A 25,714-nucleotide genomic window follows, 5' to 3' on the forward strand; every position below is an offset into this window, starting at 1 on the left:
TATGGGGCACAGAAGGGCATTCTCTTCACAGAAACCCCTGTAAAAGTAAATTATTTGAAATTAACTAACTTAATTTAAAAAAAGACAGTGCTAGTCAGCTAGAAAAAAAAAACGAACGAGCTTGATTTAAGTCGCTCCGACTGAACTTGCTATCTAAGCAGATAAAATGAATTCAAACTGAAACGCATCTGTCACACGTTAAGAGCCGGAAGTGGGCGGCTGGATGGAGCTAGCTAGATTGCGAGAGACCGAAAGAACGAGAGAAAACTGCGTATCTGACAGGGACGTGGAGAGCTACTCTCTCTGCGTTGCATGCACGGTGTGGATATTTCCTGTACTTTCATGTTAAAAGAAAACTAAATTTTACGTTCTGACGAGGTAAGTAAAGTATGAATTGTTCACTTTGGACACACTGTGCTCTTACTGTCCTGTTTATATCGATTTTTTTTTGTAAACAAACTATGACTCGGGCTCCACGACACCGTTCAGCAGTTACTGTGAGCTCCAGTGCACACAGAACGAGAGCAGTTGTTTACATTTTGTTGGTTTAATGAAGTTTAAAGTCACTTTTAAGAATATTGTTGAATTTTTGTTTTACGGTATGTTATTGCTATATGTGGTATTTCCTGCATAAAGGGGGATTTGGGTCAAACAGGCTGTGAACGTCACAAGCAGTAGGCTAGTGTAGTGAGTGTTATTTTACCTGCTTGCTAGCTAGCTAACGAACAGCTAGCCAGCAAGCTCGCTAACGTTAGCTAACGAAACATTACCTTCTCTTTTTGCGCTGTCAAGTGAGAACGGATTCGACAGATGTTTATAAGTATTTGAATTCTGAAGTGATTTCGTTGAGTCGATTGTAGCTTGCGCCAATATATTTTATTTCATTTAACATTTGTTTACTGTAGTTTAATCATAACAATAATACAAACTTTCATATGAAATAGCTAACTACTGTCGACACGGTGCTGGAAATAATTGCCAATGCTAAGTTTCTAGCTAGCTAACCACATTATTATGCAGTTTACAAGATACAATAAATAAAATTTAACATTAAGTCAACTAAAGCCAGCAAAAGTTGAGATTCCGCTTGTTTTTTCACGCTGTGAGTTGGAATTGTTTTTATTTATTTAACGTAATTTATTTTCCTCGAAATGTCAGGAAAATGAACCTTTTTTCACAGTAAGATAGCTAGCTAGCTACTCGCAGGAGTCGCCAGGATTAGAGAAAATAAATTCTGCAGTCAGTTTCAACCTCCACAACTTCTGGTAACTGACTTACTGCTGACACATGTTTACATCATTAGTCATGTACACGTGTGACGTTTGACAGGAGCACATAGTAGATTGTGTTTGGGACCGCTACTTAATTAACGTTAGCTGGTTTAAAATTAATGCCGCATTCCGGCGACTGGTTTAAGAAATAATTTCTAGTTCTGTAAATGTTTCAGGTTTTCTTGGCTATTTGAAATGGATGGTGTCGCTCTGGTTGAAATTGTTACTTGTGCTTTAAAATTGCCCACGTTTCATCCATTTTCATCCAAACGAATTTGAGTTTTGGTGTGTAGAAGAGGGAACACAGTGCTTTTTAACAAGGAACTTGGTGCTATATTTGCATATGCAAAAGGAGCGCTATATATGTCACACAGTATTTCAGTATAATATTAAATTACTGTTGAAAATTTCGTGTTGAATTGCTTATTCAGCGAGTCTAGTTGATATGAATGTGTTCTGTAGCAACCAGATTTTACACTGCAAGCATTTATTGGTTTATTCATTAGTGATGCGTTGCCATATATTGCACATCGGTATTTGCAACAGGGAGAGGACTGCAGGAACCAGAGTAGAGCAATTCTCACAACTGAGATGCCATTGAGATACCAGAAAACAGCTTGTAATTTTTGTTATGCTTGTGGTTGTAAATTATTTTATTTTCTTTCATGTATGCAATTGTCTTTGTCTGGCCGTTCCTAGATCAGTTTGGTATTTGCAAAGTAAATACAATTTGTGTTTAGGCTTATGCATTGTTTTCAGTGTTCTGCAGTGATCAGCTAGATTATGAGTTTTAGCTGTTCTGCAATTTAGGAATCTGTGATGCTGCTTGCAACGCCTTATAATACTAGGTATGATGAATATACACGTAGGCACTGTGGTCTGAGCCAAAGCAATGTGCATATACCATTCAGGTGCTGCCATATTTCGACAAAAGATGAATCCATCAATATAAATAGTACTGTTTTAAGTACATTGCTGACATAACAGAACTGTTTTCCTGTTGTAAAGGGAAAAGTTGAGTGTGCTTTAATTAAAATGGTTCATATTTTTACTGAGAAAATGGCCTTCAATTGCATGAGTAATGACCAACTGACAGGTTAATCAATATACAGTTTGTCTCCATGTTGACTGTACATTTTCCAAGGTAAATAGAAAATCACAGACATCCAGATAAAACTGTCTGTGTTTTCTCACTGAATACAAAGAATTTTTCTCCAAGCTGGGCTTCTTTCTCTCCAAGCAGGCTTACTGTGCTAAGGCTGAATAATTCCTTACCTGAATAGCAGGAATTTAAACCAAATATAAGGAAATATATTTGCCTATCAGATTTTAAATATTAAAAGAAATGCTTCAAAAGAGTTACGTTTGAGTTTGTCAGAAAGCAGTCAGTATAGCCTTCCTATGGAGGCATAAAGCCTTCTCGACAGTATCAGAAACAGCATGTACATACTTAAGTACACTTTTGGCAGTATCATTACTAAAAGCTTCATATTGCTTTCATTGGGCTATGTCATAATGCGTATTACATCTAGAAGAGCTAATACAACTTTAGCAACCTTTGGTTACTGATTGAATCCTGGATTAAACATAAGTGTGATTATAAACAATTAGCTTGGTCTCGATAGAGATCTCTTTGATTCCTAAGGTGATTGCACTCCATCTCCCAACTATTGTATCTGTTTTAGTTATGTCATCCTGCCTCCTTATGCAGGGTGAAATGGAGAGATTAGAGGGGGGTCGGTCCTCTTTGATGTGCATGTATCCAATCATGGAAAGGCTAAGTACTGAAAACGGACCCCAGTTCAGAGTGCTGCACTGATGCAGAAATTGATGTAAAAGGCCCCTCACCACCCACAGTGGGAATTAACAGAGGTCACAGATTAGTTTGATCTTACACAGAAGGCCCTTCCTGGAGCCTCTTTGCATCCTCTCCATTTTGAGAGGGGAAAACATATCTTACTAAAATCATTTAAAGGCCCATGTGGAATTTACAGTGTTGACATGGCTTTCTACTGCTTTGACTTGTTTCCTCTCCAACTGATTGCTTGCAACAGAAATGTGCAGAGTTCAGTGGTCAAGAACACAACTGTATTACACAAAACAAATTAACAAGTGGGAATACACAAAGTCAAATCTCAAAACGAATGAGCAACTGTGAAAACATAATGACGCATGCTGTGTTGGACAGTGCAATGCAGCTTGCAAGTGCAATGACTTTACCGGAGCCAGGTTCACTTCCTATGACCCAGAGTGGCATCGTAGGCATCCAATCAGCAATGACAATGCTTGTACCTGCCTTTTCCGGTTTCACTTTTGCTGTTGTGTTTTGTGAAACGTCCTTGTGTTTCTGGTTCTGTCAGTTTGCCTTTTGAAATGTTGTGCTTTCGGAGTTGTCAGCTTGTTTTGTGAAACATTGTTTTTTTCCCTGTTTTATTCATTTGTTTTATGAACTGGCATTGTGTTTTCAGACTTCATTTGTTCTGAGATTTTTTGTGTTTCCTAATTTGTTAATTTTTTGTGTGTAATGCAGTTGTGTTTTGTACTTCTCGGGCACTGTAGTAGAGGGCCCGAGTTATGCTCATCATGTTGTATTGTCCCCTTGAGTCATTTCTCCCCTCAAGTCCCACAATCATCATTGGGTGACTTAATTTTTATCACTGAGATTAACAATTAAAATTGTGAACCTTGCTGCTCTTGCTTAACTTCAACAAAATCTTAACTCTAATGTTATCTCCTAATCTCTTTCAAAATCTGTGTTTTACACTAATTTGCTTTTGTTCTGATAAAAATAACAATTTTCATTCATAATTGTATTATGATAATTGTAACTAGTCGGATGAAATAGCGGGATTTGCAGGATGAAGTAAGATACAAATAAAGTTTAGGTATTTTTATCAAAACAGTTTTTTGCCACACGGGCTCATTTTAAAAATACCTTGGAGCAATTTCTGTTTTAATTTAGGCCTACTCATGTTGAGCAAGCTAGCTAATCTTGTTTTCAACTTTTCGTTCAAATTAAGCACTTTCTCGCAATGCTACGAATGGCTGTGTAAATATTATGATCAGTAAACGACACAAATGTCAGACCCTGAAGGAAGATTGGCTCAAATAAATAATTATTTATTTAATTATTATTTTGTTATTGTTCAAGTAATTAGTAATTATTTTGTTGTGGTTCAAGACTGGGTCATTGCCCATCGTAATCCTTAAAAAAAGACCTCGGAATATCTGCGTCAGTAGAATCCATTGTATTCTTTCCCCTGCATTTTGGCTTTTTTGTCTGTGTAAAAATGCAGAATTCTGCATTAAATGGTGTTGATGTTGTAATGGCTCTAATGGTGTTTCCTAACTCTAATGTTGTTCCTCAAATTGTTTTATGGAAAGAACCTGCTTTGCATATTATTGTCATTTTCTTTGGCAATGTGTTGTCTGATGTCAACAGACAGCCCCTCTCATGCATGAACGATGAAAGGGCACTTGGTTTGTGACTTCTGCTGTTGGAAAGTTTTTTACAATGCCCATGTATGCCTTCAAACCATGCAGCTGTCCTGAAAAAATGAAGCTCTTTATTTTTTGGTCGAAATATTAACATTTCTTAAGCCTTGCTTTGTATTGCCATCATTTATTGTAGGTTTGTTGTGGTGATATTTCTCAGTTCTGTTCACATTATCATTCTTCCATCCATCCTGCAAAATCAAATAGCGGTCTTCTTTTTTGCTGTTGTTTCCATCGCAGTACTACCTTTTGCAAAGCTCCATTTGAGTTTTTTTTTTTTGCTTTGCAGAAAGTTTATTGAGAAAGAGAGAAGTCATGCAGAAAAACTGATTGAGTAGCCTAATAGAAACTGCTTTTCTCTTCTCTGTGACAGTTAATGTTGCCAAAGAGTTCCTACAACTTTGGAATAATTTGTACTTTTGCTGCTGCGCAGAAGAGAGAACTATGAACATGTGGCTATGAGGCAGCTGGTTTGCATCGACACAGTGCCAGCTGGAATGGTTTGGATATCTCTACATATTGTGTCAACAGTGGGAGTGGGGGAAGAAGGGGATTGTGGGTGATTACTCCGGTGGGCGCTGACACCGTGAAAGACCATGTTTGAAGTGTTGGATTTCAGAGCTTGAGAGGCTGAAAATATAAAATCCCATTCAAGCCTTCTCACCTTGTATTTATTATCCTCAGGAGCGGTCCTTGTAATTGGACAGTTCCGGAGCGCACATGACACGTTCAGTTCTCTTGGAAGCCCACAAGTCCCATTCTGGGACACACTGGGGTACACTGGGTTTTTGCAAGAGGGGGATCGTTGGGAGACCGTTTAGGCTATGTGAACAGTTTTTGCATTGATTGAATTGATTTCTGACTTTTGCAAGCTCTGGCTGGAATGCAAAGCCTAGATGTGTCTGTCCTTCTCAGAAACAAGTCTTCTCAGAGACACCCTGCTTCTGTGGATTGCTTCATTAGTTTTCTTTCGCAACTAATTTTCTGGTTGAAAAGGGACATTAGGGGTGGTTATTTTCAATCTTTTCGCAGATTGAGTGATTGCTGAATGTGCTCGATTCCAAATCGGTTTCTAGCACTGGGAAGAATCTATTTTAAGAACGCATCTTGGCCAGATGGCACCACTCTTACAGAATATGCATAAACGCATAACAAAGCACGAGTGTGAGATATGATAGAAAGAATTTTATTCTCAACTCACAAATATACAAGGGCTTTGCTGAATACTCGATCCTGATTGGTTGGAACGTGTGCATTATTTTTCCATATATGCCCGGCTATGAAGTAGTGCTGGCAAAAGTTAAATCACCATTCTAAATTAATGCGTATAAACGCCTTGATAAATAAAGTTGAAATTTGTTAGAACAAGCGAGCCAACAGTTACCAAATCGTACTTACAACAGCATCAGCTTGATGTCGATGAATGACTGTATGGAGAGTAGCTAGTATAGTTATTGCTTGACTACATTTATAGTTGAGCTTCTTTTGCTATTCTTTTGAATGTAATTCAGTAGTTGGCTAGCTAGCTGTCCATGATGAGAAACATGCTGTGAGACCATTCTGACTTAAAACCAAACTGGAATTTTTATATTAGGTAAGCCGGTTGAGATGGGGGTACTCATGAAAGTTGCATTTGTGGCTAAGTGGTATGGGACAGGGTGTGGGACATTTGCTGGAATACTTAAGTTATGTTTCTATTGCAATGCAGTCCATATTTTGAAATGCGTGTTTTCATTACAATTGAAGGAGATAGTGAATTCACCTTTGGCAATTTCCCAATTTCCCTCAGTGCATTCAAACTGCATAATGCTCAGCCCCTCGGACGTTGTCCCGCAGTGGTTTACCAGCAAAAAGCATAATTGCAATCAAACAATCAAAACGTGTTTCAAAATATATATTTGCCTTGTTTTGTTCATAGTAGATGAAGAAATCTCTATTTTAATGCATTTCTTCTTTTTTTAGTTAAATTCAAAAATTGAACCAAGTTACAACACATGGTTGTACACGCATAGCCTTTATGAGAAAAAAAAAAAAGTTTGAGTAGGCACGTACAGTGTCCGACGAGCGAGTAATCGATGGATCCATTACTGGTACCCACTCCTAGTATCCATCCTGCCCCGTGTGGCTCATGCAGACTGCCAATAGAAGGCCTGCGGTTGCCTGAAGGAGGTCCTGTTTTTTAGGATTAATGTTGCAATTCGCAGATCTGCAACAACCTTTGCAGGAATCTCTGGGCGAGCTGCCAGTGCTGGCTGATTGTTATTCCCAGGGCCTGGTCCTTTTTTCACTATGTCTTAATTCAATTGTGAATCAAGGTTCAGGGACATGATGCAGTGCTGACAGGGCCCAGGATGTCTCTCTGAGCCCAGGACAAAAAGAGCCCCTTCGGGGCTGCTGGGCGGCTCATTTGGTTAAGGCGCCCCGTTATAATGTAGGGACGAGCCCCACGGTGTCAGATCGAATCTGGAACGTGCCAGTGCTGACTGCGGCCAGTAACTCCATAGGGCAACGTGCATTTGGCAGTTGCATTGCCCAGGGTATGGGATGGTTCAGTTGGTAGGAGTCTGCATATCATTGCTCTCTAGCACACTGTTTGTCAGTCAGGTACCTGCGGACTGCACATTGAAGTTGCATATAAAAGGTCTTCCTCTGACTCTTCTCTGTGTGAGCTTAGCTGTAGTCTGTGATGTGGAAAGAAGCAGCTGGTTCCACCGTGCGGAGAACAGTGGATGGAGGAGAACACTCTCCCAAATGGCCAGTGGGGTTCTCGCATGAACGCGGCTGTGGTTGCAGATAATCGGACATTCCAAATTGAGGTTGTAATTATTCATGCTCGGCCCGATTAGGTGCCAAATTAAACAAAAAAAAGAGCCCCTTCAGCTAATGACTCGGAAGTGTTCAGCAGTGAGCCCAGGCCTGCGGTTGCCTTCTGCTGTGTTTGTGCTTCTCTTTTCCATTTTTATTCATTGTTCTGTTTTTTTGACCCTGTTCTTACAAGCTTTCATTTGACAACTGTACCTGAATCAGCAATATTAAAACCAAACCCATGAGAATTTAGTGCATTAAAATACAGTACATACAATACTGTAGTTTATTAGTCTTGTGCAAACCACATGATTCCATTCAGATTTTCCGTGTGCTTATTCCTAGATGAATTATATTACTTTGCCGTATAATTATATTATATTACCGTATTGTATTTGAGAGTATGTTAGCCACCTGTGCTACCAATTGTATGTACTGCCATCCTAGGCATGACGTGAAGGGAAAAAAAAAGTCTTGTGTCACTTTCCACTTGTCACATCCACTTCAAAACCTTTTATACCCAATGAAAACACCCTAGGGAATTCATTGTGCAATATTGATCCTGTAGTTGTAGGCTAATTATAAACTTCAGCTGGTTCAGACATTCTGCTTTTACTTTATTGAGAATGGTGCATTTGATGGAAATGTTAAAAGTGTGTGTGCCTAGCCTAAAATTTTATAATTTGGCTGCTGAATGGCTCGTCTTCTCATAAAGTTCTAGTGTACGCATGGACCCCATGGTCAGCATATTTCAGAGCATTCTGTTGTGTTTCTGTTGCATGAAAAACGAAAGTTTAAGTTGCTTTTGATTTTGGAGGGGTGGTTGTGCTGCCGATCATACACACATTGATTTCTGAGAGGTTTATGAAAAAAAACATCTTAAAATTATAAACAAAAGGTTTATTCAGCTACTTATATTTACACTAATTCACAAATGTCTGTGCAACTTCAAAAAGTTGTCAGAAATTTAGTACAAAGATGATTATGTACAGTATACCTGTAATGATTTTTTTCTACAATGTGCGGTTTATGGAAACTCTAGGTGAATTCCTTCAAGACAAAAACATTTCAGCAAATGAAACTGAAAGGAAATATTTATGAAAATAGCGTTAGTTTTATGTTGTTGAAAGTAAACTAATTAATAAACATTACAGGTACAGTTTTCTGTTTGCTGTCAACTCCCATCACTTTCTCTCCTCTTTTGGAATGATAAAATCTCCTTTAAAATGGAAGAAAGTTCTGGAGGTATTTGATCAGGGACTGATCCTGTGCGGTTTTACAAATGATTACTTTCACATTGAGATTGAGCTGCAGACAGAGAAAAGACAGATGCTTCCAGACATCCGTGGGTTATCAACCTATTGGCAGTAAAATAGAGTGGGGCGGGTCCAAGTAGTGGGAAAAATACAAACTATTTATCTCTCAATTGTAGCATCACGCATGCACATTTTAGGTCGTCTGAACTCTGGAATTATGGCCTGCAATTTCTCTGTTGTTGCAGTTCGTTACAGGGCTTGAATTACACATCAGCCATACAGCCGTTGCCCTTGATGCCCTGCGTTTTGGGCTTAATGCCCTTTTAAAAATAACTACCTGCTTGGCCATTTGCGCATTGCCTTTTAATCTCTATGGCCATGGTTCCCTTTGGAGGGGAAAAAAAAAAACATTGCCAGTCCCCGCTCATGGAAGTAATTCTCTGGAGCGTTTATTCGCTGCATACTGAAGTGGTGCCATTTGGCAGCATTTTCCTATAGTATTACCGCCACCCAGACTCCTGCCTTGTGTACTTGTGCAATAGTGCACCACAATCTGGGAATATTGCATAACTAGCCAGCATTGAAATTTCTGAGAATACATTTATATTGATGATTTGTGCCTTAAATTATATTGTTATTGTTCAATTCCAAAACAATTTTCATCAGCTATTGATGAGTTTGGTTTAACAATTATTTTTTTCTGTAAATGTGACCCCCATATCCGACTACACAATGCTTAGGCCTAATGCTTTAAGTAAGACATTCACCCAGAATATGCAACCAGGAAGGTTTGAGAAGTGCATATTTTGTCATGTAATATACAGGTACGCCACCTATTCGACCTTCTATTTTGTTGTGGCTGGCCAGCCTTTAACCCTTAAAGGCAGTTTACAGGTCCCTTCATTTATGGTTTAAATCATCCATGTCGTTCGGGCATTGCCCGACCTCCTCTGCAATCTTGACCCATGTTACCGAGATGGTCCATGCTTAAAGGGATACTTCACTTTGTAACACAAGTAATTGTGTGGAGCTTACCCCATTGTATTTGCATAGCGTGAATACTAGCAACATCTGATGTCCCTGTTGACTGTTAATGGTAGTGCTGTTCCTTCCGGTTATCTGGTTCCAAGTTCCCGCCCATTCATTTTCGTGACCTCGCCAAAATTAATTAACAAACTAACTACAGAGCCTAATAGGTTGATAAATGAGAGTACTAACATCAAACAGTCCCAGGTTTTTTGAATATCTGATGTATTTTCAACATTGTATTGCCTTATAAAAGAAAAAGATGATTGAGTAATAGTTTTGTTATTTTAACCAAGCAATGTATCCATGAGCACAATAACATATTCACATGGGCGCGAATACAGTGTGGTAAGCTGCACATAGGCCTAATTACTTGTGTTATACAAAAGTAAATTATCCCTTTAAGGTACACAAGCCATATCGAATGGAGTGGTGCTTGCCTCTTGCTGCACAAGAACCTCTGGCTCTTCGCTGAAATAACCTCTGCCATATATCTTTGAACCAGTATCTACTGTTGCAGGTACTAAAGCAAAGGAAATTTGTTAGACCATTATTATCAACTGTGCAATTATTGGATTCAAATATCATGGATTGGCACATAATTGCAGCTCATCTGACAATAATCTGTTGCCCATTTCATCCATTTCTGCATTTGGAATGTAAAGTGGAAAGAGATAAACACCTTCTCCGAGGTAGCTGGCAGCTGCATTGTTAAAGGGGCAATTTGCTTCTCGTTCAGTACACAAACCTTCTGTGCTGAGAAGCAGAAGAATGTACTCTCATCTCGCTGTTCAAACAGACACAGAATATGGGCTGTAAATCAGTACATGAACTTCATAGAAAAAGTCATATTTATTTATGGTTTTGACTGATGCATGTTCATTGGACCTGAAGTTGCACAATTCACGTAGCAAATGCGCCATAAGGGTAGCATGTGAATATGCTACTCCCGCATACAGAATTGAAAAGGGCCTAGCTCACAGTCTAGAAAGCATGGTTGAATATTCAAAAGTCATCAGGCAAAATCATAGTAAACATATTACACGTATGCAATATGGATCACCATATAGCATCAAAAACGATTAACCCTGGCGAACACAGTCCAAGTCAACATTGTTCCCCGGTGTATAATTCTTCATCTTATGTTGTTTTGGATTCAGTATAGGCTTCCCTCATTTTACAAAGAGGTGAATAGCCTACATTGCTGTGTACGATGTGAAATTTATTTACATAAATAAATTTACATAAATTTACATTACATGTCTGAAATGAATAGCACAGTATTTACAGTATAATTCTGTAATGGGTGTGTGTGCAATCCATTGTTACTGTGCATTAAATAGGCAAATCAAGGAAAGCTGTGGTTGTCTTGTCATTCTCAGAATGTTGGCTATACCCTACTGAATAAATATATCGCCCACATGCATAAAAACAGACTGAGCATCTATCAGGCCAATTGAAGTTATTTTTGTATAAACACACAATGAATTGGTGTATTTAAAAAGATTTATTAAACTTTTTTGTTGAAGCCTACCTGTTCCGTATTTATTGTCAGATAAATATTACGCTTCTAATTTAAGTTTGAAATGCAGATGAAATTGGACAAAACAGAAAATTTAATTGCCTGCATTTTCTTCAGTAATCCATCTCAGTGTGTTCTCAGTGGCTTTTGTCTGCTCTGTTATGCGATAGCTAGCCTATATCCTTCACTAATAAGATTCGCCTTGACCGTCTCTGAGGGACTTTCCATAGAAAGGCAAGGGGAGATCACATGTAACACAATTAAGTGCAGAGTTGTCACTGGGCCTGTGTTTTGTGTTCATTGAAGAAATTCTGGCAGTAGCTCAGTAGCTGGCCGACATTACAATAGAGAACAGAGTTTGAATGACGAGGCAGAAGCCAGCTTGCAGCAGTTTAAAGAAGTTGCGGCCAGGACACTAACTGTGTACCGCACTCCACTGTCACCATGCAGACTTCACTTCTGTAGGAAAAAGAAAACATCCACCTCTGTTTTTTGTGGCAGGCTAATCTTTGCACAGGAAGTGCCTCGCCAACCTCAAATTGGAGATAAGGGGTCATAACGGTAAGAGCAGGCCACTGCCCAGGGTAGAGGAAGCTGGATAAACAGTTAGGCAATAATGTTATAGTATTATCAACACAAACTTCCAATCATGATGTGTAGCTATGTATCGATAATATACTGTACTTGCTTTTCAGAGTTTTCTTTTAGGAGCAAGAGCAAAAATGCCCCCATATCTTGTAAAAGACTTAGAGCTTGAGGCCTGCACCTCTCTGGATTGTTATCTGCGCCTTCTCTTGGAGCTAGGCATCGCAGCTTCCAGTGTCTGCACTGTACACAGTACAGTGTTCTTACTGTGACTCAGTCCAGCCAATTGTGAGCATGACTTTGCCACTGAGTTTCCTGTCACTGAGTTTTCATAACTTGTATTCAACAGTAAGAATTTCTGTCTGTTCAGAAATGGTAGACTCCAATATCTCATGAGCATTTGTTACTAGTTACTGTATCTCCTGCTGACTCCTCTAGTTTTTGTGTCACTCCGTTGCCCCTCACTCTCCTTGTGAATTTTCGCTGCACACATTTTCACTCAGTCCCTTAGACCTGCATTGGCATTGCTGTCTGGCGTCGGCTATTAGGTCAGCCTGGGTGCTGAGGATCAGAAACCATAATATGGGCACTCGTGTGTTTCACACTCAGGCTTAGCCAGTTAGGCCTGTTTAGCTCCTATAAACAGCTTGCCCTTTAGCCGTACGTGCAGGCACAGTCTGTTCTGCCAGAGGCTGGAGGTGAGCGCCGTCCAGCTAAATCTCTTTCCTGTGTACTGTGGTCTAGTTCCCTCAATACCTTCTCTGTGTCTCCCCTGTACCGCGGAAACAAGTGGCTAGAGAATACACTGCTATAGCAGAGCCGTTCGATAACGATGTTGTTGTCGAGGACCACTGTCCTGTAACGTCGAACCGATTGGAAGACAAAGAGATCCAAATCTGATAAGAAGACAACTTAATGGGGATCAAGTACAGAGCCTATATAGGAACTGTCAAGGCTGGGAGGGGCCGGACGGTGAAGCACTTGGAGGGACTGGGGAGCAGCCTGTACTGCGAGTGGCTCTACTCAGGCTGAGAGCAAAAAAGCTTGCTGCCCATTGAACTCAGTGAAGAAAACCAAGCTGCTTTGACAGCCAACCTCATCGGTCATTTCATTATGGCTGGGTAGCAATTTGTGAAACAATGATTTATTATTTTTTGGTCCAGAAGTTTTGGGAAAATAGAAACTTTTAATACCTTTTTATAATTGATATCCCATAGAGCCCTGTCTTCAATATGCTGTTTATGTCTGTACACCAGTGCCTCTGTTGCTCTGAGGTCAGTACTGGTCAAGTGACCCTAGCGGCCTCAGTGAAGATGATTTATTCTGGTACATAATGAATTGCATTTTATCATCAAACTCGAGGAGAATTGTTTGTGAAATAGGTCATTATATCTATTTTGCCTCCTATGTATATTTGCTTGTTTGTTGGCTAAGAACATAGGTAGACATGGCACATCAATGCTAGCTTTTAAAGTTTGCCAGTTGTGCAATAGCTAGCTTAGTCTTACTTTATGCAATGCCTACCTCAGCACCATAGCCATATCGTATCATAAACAAGAAGATATTACAGGGCACAACATTATCGGCAGGCCTGTTGTTGTTTGCTTTCAATATTTAACATGTACTCTACCTCAGATTTCAAATGGCATCCAACTGAGCTGTAATTCAAAGGCAAAAATAAGGAACATTTAAATCAAATGTAATTGATTTTCCTTGCACAAATACGATACAGTGTGCAATAAATATTTGTCTGTGCCATCTGTTGACTCATCTGTAGGCACAGACATGCCGTCAGCTTGACCAGCTCCTTTATCTTTCCTTTACGTGGGTCTGCAACCTGCACACACACACACTTCATCCAAAGTTGCTTCGCAGAGGGAACAGCCTTACATGCATATTTAAAAATGTGTGTAATTTAGGGTTGTCAGCTTTTTCAAGTCAAATGTTTGCACTCAAAAATGCGTCTGTGAAATCTCAGATCTGTCTGCTGTTCAATTCTGCTTTTTCACTGAAGGAAGTTTCTCCCTTGTTGATTTCAATTAATATTTTTTTTCCTGTATGGATTAACTACAAACTGTGCAGAATAATTGCATGGTCACTGTGCAGTGTACCAGGAGGGCACTGTTGCACCCGGTCGCACAAATCTTTTTTTTTCTGTTTAGCATCTGTTCATTTTGCATTCCTTCTTTTCCCCCTGTAGCCTATATTTTGTCAACTAATTGCCTTTATGAGGGTCACATTTGATCATTGACAGGTTGTGGCAGTACAAGCAGTTTAAAGGTCAAGCTCCATCATCCAAGTCAGCATGCAGCCCTACATTCAGCCGAGGGTAGTGATGTCTGCATTGTTTTACTCAGCCGTTTACATATAATAGGCTAAACATTGTCTGTGACTAAAGTTTGACCCTACTGTTGCCTAAAAGGTGATTTGTTTTGTCCAAGCGGCCAAAACCAGACTTCGTTTTTGAAGCTCATTTCCTGGTGTTGTAGTTCCTGGTTGCTCACTAGCGCCACTACGAATGGCTCCAGTATAGGTGTTTTCATATCCGGTTTCCATGTAAGTCTACGGTACAAATGCGATCAAAATACAAAGTCAATAATTTTTTCTCACAAGAACAAATAGTCATAATAGGTGTATTTTATTGGTCTTATGACTGTCCATGGGTCGATTTCATGATTTATTGCGTCATTTGGGCACAGTGCCAATATTTGTTCTGAACCAATGAGGTACAGCTTGCGTCATTTCCGGATTACTGCGGAGGACTACGCTACAGTAGTGGCTACAGTCTATGGTAACTGGGGTGGGCGGTGGCGCCTCTTGGCCTTGACATTGCGGCTCCGGCCACGGCCCGCCTGTGCGAAGTCTGAAAATGCAGGCATCCCATTTCGTGGTGATTTCATTATGGCATGTGCTATTTACAGCTGCACTAGACGACCATAAAATAATCCTCCTCTTAAGTTTTTCGGTACCCGAGTCATTTTTACTATTTCCTTTAGCCTACTTAACCAAATAATTACTTGGCAGAAAGCGTAATCAGCTTGCTATATTTGGTAGTCCAGTAGTAGCCTATGCTAAAACAGTTCGCAACTTCGGCTACCAAGCGATTTGACTAGCTAGCTAACCTTAACCGGCAAACATTCTGTCAGACGTGTTTGGCGGCTTGTCAGTCGTGTACATTCCGTAAATGTCTACCTGGGCCATGCTTCACGCATGTGACAAAGCTACTATAATCCCGATTTTGGGATAAACACTTTTTCAGGTTCACGAAGCGAATTAAGAGTCTCAAGGTTCATTTGCTGAATATACAACGCACGATGAAATCACACACACAGAATTTAACGAAATTAACCATCTTGGCATTTAGAAAGGAACATGTTTTTAGCATTTAAGAGACCGACAAGCTAGGCATTTAAGACAGTGGTTCTCTGAATCGGTTCTGGGGGCTCCTTGCGTATATTGGCTTTTCTCCATTGGTTTTGATGATTTACAAGAAAAAAATAATAGCCTAATAATAATTACAAATTCAACAAAGGCTGCATTATTTTTGTCTTCATGCACCAGGTGGAAAACTTGCTGTACAAAGTGCGTTGTCATATTTACACGCCTGCAGATCAGTTATTAAAATACTTGGTAGATTTGTTAATCACCGCTGAGTGTTAATTTTTATTCGGTAGAAAGTGATTTGCGAACGATCGGTCAGCTAGCGTCACCCAGCAAGTGAACACCACAAACGGCGATGGACTAGCTAGTAGCAGTTACTGGCTCATTAACTGACTGTGGCGAAAACCTAGGACGATAACTTGCTCGGTTAACAGCAGGTCTACCAGACAGTTATACGAAAATTAGCCTAGTCAAATCACCAGTAGCCTACACATCTCTGATTGATTGACCATCAGTGTAGTCGATGTTCTTCCCCTGTGGTTCATATTGCTAATACGTGAGCTAACCACGGATAGCCTCCCTAGCTCACTGGCAAGCTGATATGCTAGCTAAGCATATTCGTTTTGCTGAGAAACATAAATTGAAGATAACGGAACATAGCCTAGTTGTATTTTTAATGTCATACATATAACGTGATTACATGACACAGTACAGTCACGGATGGAAATTAAACTCCGTAAACATCTGATAATATATTTTAAAAGATAACGGCAGACGGTCAGCTAGCCTCGTTCAGGTTGATGGGCTTTTCCGCACCGGACTGTCAATCAAATTGTAAAAATCACAAGACCGCTTAACTCTATGGTTTTGGCTCCAAATCGAGAAAATGGCCGCGCCCGCCATTGAGCTTCAAAACGTGTTTTAGAGACCCACGGAGAGTCAATGGGTGACGTCACAGTAGCTTTGTCCATATTTTTTACAGTCTCTGGTTTTGTCTATGAAGATGTAATGACCATTTACATATTGTTTAACTGTACAAAAAACATCTCTTGAACAAATTGCCTTACTTGGCAAATGAATTGGCAGTTGCTGTTTGGATTGTTTTAATGACCTTGGATGTCATACTGAATTCTTGTTGGCTTACGGTGATAATAAGATCTTTCTTACAGGTCATTTACTAAAATAAAGAATAATTTAAACTCATTTTATAATCGCCGTTGTATAGGCTAAGTGAAGTAGACATGAGAAATAAATTGGCTGCACCTGCGTTCAGTCTCACAAGGCAATATGGTGAGTGTTTCATCTTTAAAAATCTGCAAATCAAATTCAAATATTTTATTTGAAAATGTCTTCAGTGGGGAAAAAAAGTTTTGCCTGATTCACATTAGCCACAGTTCTAATGGAGTGCACTGAAAAGGTTGGTGCCTTAAACAATTTAAAAAAAAATTGTTTTATTTTTTGTGTTTAGGACTATATATTTTTTTAAAACAAATTGGCAGCTGTATAAAAGGGCTGATTTAATCAAAATCCTCTTTGCCTTTGTCGTTAATGGCACAGATATCCTTTTAAATAAAAAAATTTAAAAAACCTATTACTTGACAATCTCAAAGCTGTTCTTTGGCTTCCAAATATGTCAAAGTACAGTGCATGTGTATCTATAATTATTCCTGTTACTTTAATATTCCTCCTTCTTCCATTGTGTGCTACTTCTTCTCATGGTGAAACCCCTGATCTGACCTAGCATGAACCCTTCAGTCAGCTGTCCTTGCCTTGAACCTTTTAGCCCTATAGCTGCACAACACTAATCCAAGTTGTTATGAAACAAGCAAAGTTGCGCTAACAACACTATGCACTACAGTATATCTTGCATCAAAATCACTGTACTGTACTGAACTGAATCAAAATATAATTCATTTTGCACTACAGTTAGCAATTGCATCTTTTGACTAATTAAATAATGTTTCCATGGCCCACATTTTTGACACATCTTTGTCGTACATTTGTGAAGACTGCTCTTTGAGAGCAGCTTGTTTTGAAGCGACACATATGATAACAGACTGTTAGTGGTCATAGCTGCCTGATTCCCTGCATCAGGGGCAGTTGATTAGGCTACTTTACAACCCCTCTGACACCAATTTATTGTCCTCTTGTCACATAGCTTCCCCTTCAGGAATTTCCTGCATTCCAAGTTTAATTCAGAATGTGGAAGCAAGAACTGACTGAAAAACCCACATCTATCAACACCTTGGTACCAAACAACTTTATTTTCTACAGGTCATTCAGGCTCACCAATTAAAAACCAAAATGGCTTTTCCCATTTTTGCATTTTTTGATAAGAAAAAAATAAACAAATTGTTGTCATTGAACTAATTATGAGTAATACACTATGCAGTGCTTTTAATGAGGCCTGCCTGCGTACCACTTTCACTACAGAATACAGTGTATGCTATTGAATAGGCTGATGTGTTCTTTTTATTAAAAGACCGTGTTAGCGGCTACAAGTGTTGTCAGAAATGCAAAAAAAAAAGACTAAAGTGCTTCATTTGTTTATTACAATGTTAAGCATTAATAAGCAGAATAATAAGAAATATTTTTTGTCACCTTTGCAGTAGCAGCTCAGCCAGCCTGTAATATAAATGTCTGTGATCCCTCTGCTCCTGTGCAGATTTCTCAGTCTCTGAATCTGTGTTTGTATAATTTAGTTTTTTGCCATTATGGCCTTAATACATAATGCAAATCACGTCTTAATAATTGTTTCAGCTTGTCTTAATAAAACCTCTCTGATATATGCAACTCATTAATTGGGCCTATTTTGAGTCATTCGTTTTATAGGCTATATCATAGATTTTAAGCTTATCAGATAGGCTAATCATTTATCGATTAATGGGCACCAACCACAATTGCACGAAATTTGCTTCCCTAGCATATACAGTTGCAAGAAAAAGTTTGTGAACCCTTTGGAATGACTTGGATTTCTGCATTAATTACTCATAAAGGTAGTCTGATCTTGATCTAAGTCACATTAATAGACAAACACAATCTGCGAAAAATAATGAATAAATAACCGTTTTTTCTTGTCAGTACTGAATGCATCATTTAAACATTCACAGTCTAAGTTGGAAAACGTATGTGAATCTCTAGGCTAATGACTTCTCTAAAAGCTAATTGGAGTCAGGTGTTCCAATCAATGAGATGAGATTGGAGGTGTGAGTTGGAGATGCCCGGCCCTATAAAGAAGGCACACAAAGTTTGGTTACTGACAGAGTCTGCGCTTCTCAAGAAACATCTGTTCATGTGAACCATGCCCTGATCAGATCAATTTTCAGAAGGCCTAGAAGAAGAACTGTGGGGATGCATAAAGCTGGAAAAGGCTACAAAAGTATTTCTAAAGGCCTGGGTGTTCATCAATCCACGATAAGACAAGTTGTTTACAGATAGAGGAAATACTGTACTGTTGCTACTAGGGTTTGGCAATATGGAAAAAAAAATCTTGATATTTTAAAGCTCTTTGGTATTATCTCGATGTTAATGTATTCTCTGAAATAGCTTAACAGAGTGATTTTCAATCAGAATCATATACTTAATGTAAACAGCCTATATTTAGTGCTATCCGATGCGCACAACTTGCACATAACCTCTTTTAGGAGCTGACTCAATAAAACAATAACAGTGCTCAGACATATAGTGGCATGATAGATTGTTGCCACTGGAACTAAATGCCCTCCGAGGGAGAAGGACAAGCTGACAGGGCTCGTTCAAAAACCAGAGTTAACCTTGAAACTGCTTTACCTTGATGGTGACAGAAAAACAGAGATATAAAAATGGATATAAAATATAAAATGGAGGTGAGTGGGCGGGGTTGAGAACAGAGGACACTTTGATTCTAAAAACAGGACCACAAAAAAGCTAAAAATGCTGTTGTAAATAAGGTATCCTCAGGAGAAATAGTTCTGTTCATTAAAGAGATTATTTAAAACCGTTATAAAAATTCAAGCAGTATGTGCAGTGTTAACAATAATACAGATTAACACGACTTGAAAAGTGGAACTAATGTTCAAAAAGCAGCTCAAAAAGAATCGTAGGGTAACGGCAAAGGACCTGCAGAAATCTCTTGAACTTGCTAAAGTCTCTGTTCATGTGTCCACTATACGAAAAACACTAAACAAGAATGGTAGTCCTGGGAGAACACCACAGGAAACTACTGCTCTCCCAAAAACATTGCTCCACGTCTCAAGTTTGCAAAAGTTTATGTTCCACAACTTTTCTGGGATAATGTTCTATGGATGGATGAGACAAAAGTTTTTTTGCAGAAATGCACAATGTTTTGTTTGGAGGGGAAAAGCACTGCTTACCAACTCCAGAACCTCATCCCAACTGTGAAGCATGGTGGAGGGAGCATCATGGTTTGGGTCTGCTTTGCTGCCTCAGGCTCTGAACAGCTTGCAGTCATTCAGGGAACAAAGAATTAAACATTGCATCAAGAAATATTACAGGAGAATGTCAGGGTAGTGGTTCATCACCTGAAGTTTAATATAAGTTCGGTGATGCCACAAAACAATGATTCAAAACACATGAGTAAATCAACAACAGAATGATTTAAACAGAAGAAAATGCAAAAAAATGTTCTGGAATGGCCAAGTCAGAATCCAGACCTTAACCCAAATGAGATGTTGAGGCATGACCTGAAGAGGGCTTTTAATGCAAGAAATCTAAGAAATATTAAGGAACTGAAGCAGTTTTGTGAAGGAGAATGGTCTAAAATTCCTCCTAGCTATTGTGCAAGTCTGATCGGCAGCTATTGGAAACATTTGGTGGAGGCAATTGCTACTAAGATGTCTTGCCAGTTACTCGATACAAGGGTTCACATACTTTTTTCCTGCCTGAACTGTGAATGTTTAGACCGTGTGTTCAATAAAGACATTAATAGTTCAATTGATTGTGTGCTATTCGTTTAAGCAGAATGTGTTTGTCTATCATTGTGACTTAAATAAAGACCAGACTACATTTAATGAGTAATTAATACAGAAATCCAGGTAATTCCAAATGGTTCACAACTTTTTTCTTGCAGCTATATATAAAAAGTATATATGTCTATATTGCGCTTTGTGTTTGCTTATTAGATTCCATATAATTTTGTTCAGTTGGTTTCATTATTCATTATTGTACTTTAACAACACTTGGCCTTTTTTTTCCATTTTAACGACCAACCTTACACTGATATAATTATTACTTTAGACAGAAACTGTTTACCACTCGTTTTTATTTGGCTTGAGACTCTATTGTTTGCACCGGACTGTCGACGAGGCTCTCCTCTTTTGCCCAGATAAGATGCTGATCTTACAGTTTGAGAAAGCTCCAGTGCAGAGAAAGGGGACAAGCCGCTACTGCTGCATTTCCAGCCTACTGTCACAGACCTGTAGGTTCTAGTAGCAATTAAGAGTGTATTCAAGTAGGACAGCTGCTTTGTTAATGGAGTGTTGGATTTGGCAAAGTGAGTAGTTCTACAGTCATGCAGTCTCAGACAAATGGGCTGCCATTGCCGGGGTCACGCACCAAACGCTACACTTTCCAGGATCTAAGGTTCTACAGCCCAGGTCCACATTTTTACAAACCCCTGTGCTTTTCACTGTCCTCTCCTCTCCTCCTCTGGTGTGTTTATGATGTTAATATCATCCTGTCGGTACAACAGAACCTCAATGCAAGCACCATTTATGCGGCAGGAAATGCACACATATGCCATTTAAAGAAAACTGTATAGTGAATCCTCAAGTGCTCTCAAAGCACTCACAGTGCATTAAGCAATTATTAGTCAATGGTGTGTGGTGACTTATGCATGGTGAAATTGTTAAAGTGAGCCCAGAATCTTTCCTAATGGCAATGCATAAAATCGTTTCATCTCTCCCGGCATCAGTCATGAATATCGTTTGCGAGCTCATCGCATCGCCTCGGGACAATGCCGAAGCCCCCCCCCCCCCCCCCACGCCCCACCCCGCTGTACTGCAAGGCTAAACCTGGGGATCAGATGGGAGATTGCCAAGCAGAGGGCAGCCAAGCGTCCCGCCGTGTTCAGTCAGGGGCTTATGGATCCAATTACTCCCTCAACACCCCTGTCCATTTCACTGAAGCGGCTTACTCAGCACGGCTCGGCACAGACCCCTGTGGAACCTCGTATGAAAGCTGGGCTTCGTATGAAATGTACAAATAAAGGAACGCCCTCATTAGAATTCATGTGAGGAGTTGCCTTGCTGTCTTGGGCTGTGGTGTAAGAATGTGCAGTGAGGTGCCCTGCGTTGGCATGGTCATGGGTTTGTTCTCCCTGTCTTACAGGATGGGAGTTGCTACCATCCTTGCTTTTTGCATTGTAATTATTGCATATGCTGCAATGCAGTGTTGACAAGACAGCATCTCGTAGTATATTTTACTTCAAATAAATTCAAGTAATTTTATGTTGTGTAAAGTAATAAAATACAATCTCTTGGTAACCAACTCTGTTTGCCAGAAGTGCCATGGATCATTAAAGCTTTGGCTCTCAGATGCTCATTAGAATTGAAGCTCCTCATAATTGTAAGCTTATCGAGTGTTTTTCTGGGCTCTTCTGACATTGACACTATTTCTGCTTTAACACAGTTAGTGTTGGCAGTGTTGCTCATCTGTTTTGGGAAGTTTTATGAAAGTCTGTGAGAACTGAACTTCACATAAAATGTGGGAGAATGTTCCATGTGACAATGGAGGGTCTTTAATAAAGCCTGTAAACATGGCATTAAATCACATTGAGTGCAGTCATCATGAAATCATCTCAACTGACCTTTGGCAGTGACCAAGTGTTTGGATCAGGTTGAAGTTATTTTCGTCGCTTGGATGGAAATGAGAGAATATGTTTCGTAAGAATTGAGGTGGGCTAGGCTAGTTACTTATGGGACTCTGCTCACTTAAAAACCTGAAAACAGTTGTTTGCGGCGCACGTTGCACACTGTAATACTGTAATCTGTGTTTGTCGGCTGTAACTTAGTACCTCAAATGTATGATCTTGTGCACTACCCTGTGTAAAAGTCTCACAAGTGTGCCATCGTACAGAATAGGAACAGAGCATGGAAGTGTAAAATAGATTAGGAGGGAGGGAATGGGCAGAAAAAGGGAATGGATGGGGAGGGGAAAAAACAAGTTGGTGTTCTGAACTTTCAGCATGATATTTTGAGAATCACACATTATTTTGTCAAATATTATGGAGTCCCCAGGTAGCTTGCTAGCACAATGTAGATGCTGACTTCATGAACTGTTCAGTTTGTGAGAGATTAACTTGATGCCTATGAAGGCCGCTGTCTACTTGAGCAATGAGGGTGCCTTCGAAATGGAACGCAGACACTATCAGCCCTTCCTTTATTGAAACCCTATTACAAAACTAGATGAGGGCCGTGTAGTGGTACTAAAGAATACACTGTGGTGAAGTCATTTAAATGAGATGTAGGCCTATCGTTCGGAAAGCCAGCATAGAAGAAATATTCCAAATGGATCGTCACTGGTGTACTCATTGGTTATTAACTTAAACTAAGTTTCATAGCTAACCTGTATGATGAGAGCAGCTTTTTTCTTTTTTTTCCTTTTTTTTAATAGAAAGGCTATAGAAATAGAAGTTATGGCAGCAGTATTCACATTAATATGGTGAAGTCCTGCTTCATGGTCAAAGGACACACAACAACACCTCTTACTGTGCATCTAGGTCTTTCATCTCATATAATTATTTTTCTCAATTGAGGGCACATGAATGCTTTTAAGCCAAATGGATGAAAGTAATGAGTCCAAAACCACCAATTCATGTGAATCTTTCTCTCTTTTTCTCCAAAATGGCATTCAATTCAGGCTTAAAAGCCTGGCAGTAGGAAGAGGCCACCCTTTGCAAGCAGATTAGTGCTTTTTTAGCAGATGACAGATTTGTGTCCACTCCCACATGGACTGCTTTACCTTTTTTTCCAAAGCGATGGTTTGCCCCTTGTTTTCAGTTCTAATGTAGGTTAAGCGTTAAGCTCCCTCATAGCTGATTAATTTAGAAAATAACATCCCCCCCTCCCCCACCCCCCCTCCACAGACCTAACTGCACAACATGCCTTGTTGTCATCTCTTGGTTTTGTTTTTGAAATCATCTCTGTTGACGTGGTGCCAGCTCTTCACTGCTGCCAAGCGAAAAGACGGCTACATGTAAGAGTTTAAGAGTCTATGCTCTGTGGCTGCTGGACTGGTAGGATCACAATCCACGTTCTTGCTTTCTTAGTGCTCCAGTCAGGAAATAATGGTTGTCATCTAGGAATAGTTTCACGGGATGCAGGTACGTCCCGGTGCTTAGCTGAATTAATATCTCTGCAGATGCCTTTTTTCCACTGCCTTACCTTGATGTTCACTTTCCTTTGTTGAACAATGGTGTCCTGACTGTTTCCCCTGCCTTTGCCTTTCTCTTTTGCCCTCTCATCCCATCCAGTTTCCACCCATATTGCTCATTCCCATTGCACACAACTTTTTCTGTTTCATGCTCTTCTCCCTTTCTCCTCTCTTTCTCTTTTCCCCGTCTCTTTCTCTTCTCTGTGTCTCTATCTCTTTCTCCTCTCTCACTCTCACCTGTCTCTCCCTTTTCTTTCTCTCTCTTTCCCTCTTTTTTCCCCCTCTCGCTCCCTCTCTCTCTCGGCAGAGTTTGTGTCAGGTCACAGAGGGCCTCTCGAGTGCGGCTTCCTCTGGGGTGGGGCGGAGTCTTTCACCCCGGCCCCTTGCAGCCTGTAAAGCTTGTGGGAATGCATTTTTCTTCAGAAGAGTGTGATTTGGAAGCAGGGGTATGGGGCGGGAGAGTGAGTCACCTCAAAGCGGGTCAAGCTGCCTGAGCTCTTCCAGCACTCATTCCATACATACAGCTTTGGAAAGGGTGACTGCAATGCCCTCTCACTTCCTCTGTGTTTTTCTTCCTGTATTCTCAGCCTTTCTGTTCACACCTCAGGGCTTTTGGTGCGTTCAGCCACAGAGTTATCTTAGGGTTTTTTGCATCCTCTTTTTTTCCCATTTACAGTCCGTACCGCACAAGTGCAATACAAATACCCATCCACAAATGCACTTGCGTACATAACAACCTTCTGGTGGCTCTGCACTAGAGTTTTGTCTTGGTGCTTTGTTTACATATTTTGCTGTAGAGTACCTGTTATGCAGTTGAGAGCAAAGTCTGGATGTCGATCCCAGACACAAACAGAAAATGGCAATATGTTACAATAGTTTGCTCTGCTGAAATGATCTGATTGCTTGTGTACTGTTGTTACCTTGTCCAAGAGGAGAAACAACCTTGTTTAAGTAAAGTGATATCCATATTGAAAGTTTTGCACTGGTAGGCCTGTGGTAACAATTTTGGTATTTTAGTGATCAGCATGCCTAGTGACCTGACTTTGGCTCCTGATTACCATGACCCAGGTGTGATTCGATACCAGCATTGTATAGCCCCCGGGTTATCTTTTAAATCCAAGTGTCAACCCATTTATTTGATTAGCAATGGATATTTTAAGTTGGGAACAAGCATCTAAAACCAATAAACGGCGAGGAGTTCAAACAACTTTGGCCTGGATGTCAATGTGGTATGGAATTTCCTTTCAGCTTGCTTTCGTGTTCATTTTAAACCTGGATTCTGCATTCTGTTGACAGAGAACTAAAATAACTGGAAGCGTAACTCAAAAAAACATTTTTTTCCAAATAATGGCTGTATCCAGAAGATACACACAAGTGGGTCTTGCTTTATCCCTCTACTTTTGTTCTGTTTGTTGTTTGAGCTGCTGTGCCAGATGGCCCCTGGGATATCCGCAGACACACAGGCTGAGAGGGATTTAGACTGATTGACACACACAGACACCAGCTCAATGAGGTCAGACCACTGTTCTCAGGCAAGGCGGACTTCTACAGTTAAGTCGGTTGAGTCAAATGGAGCCTTCAGGCTCTGTAGAAGATTTGTGAACCTTGATGTGCTTTCTGCCCTGTGTACATTCAAGTAAGCCAAACTTTAGGTTTAGAGGGTTCAACTTTTACCTGCAACATTGCTTCCCAAATCTATATATCGTTTGGGTATTTTTCCTGTCTAGTTACGAGACACCTCCTGGACAACTTATTATGGAGCGGGATTTAGCAGAATCAAATGGTTTAATTTGCTGACATACTGTAGGTCAAGATTAAATACACATTTTAGCTGCTTGTCATTTTTAATCTGTACATGAACCCAGATGTCTCAGACAGACCTCTTCATAAGACCCTGATACAATAGTTGTTTGTAAGATTTTTTCCCCCTCCACATGTAGCCTAACTGTTCACTTCCAGTGATTGCCTCAACATGCATCTAGTGTTACATGGCTAAACTGGAA

At 39.9% G+C, this 25,714-nt stretch overlaps 1 protein-coding gene across 2 annotated transcripts in view; it reads left to right on the forward strand.

Annotated features, from left to right (window-relative positions):
• The first annotated feature begins 223 nt into the window (after positions 1 to 223).
• The window catches only part of stat5a (signal transducer and activator of transcription 5a), a 74,883-nt gene continuing 49,392 nt past the window's right edge, over positions 224 to 25,714 (forward strand). The window contains exon 1 of one of the 2 annotated variants that reach the window (XM_064321808.1): positions 224 to 378. The gene's annotated coding sequence lies outside the window, so the exon portion shown is untranslated. The remainder of the gene's footprint in view (positions 379 to 25,714) is intronic. The other variant, XM_064321809.1, reaches the window with a different exon arrangement.

Source organism: Anguilla rostrata, chromosome 2 (assembly GCF_018555375.3).
Source record: "Anguilla rostrata isolate EN2019 chromosome 2, ASM1855537v3, whole genome shotgun sequence".
In the NCBI taxonomy this organism is placed as follows: Eukaryota; Metazoa; Chordata; class Actinopteri; order Anguilliformes; family Anguillidae; genus Anguilla; species Anguilla rostrata.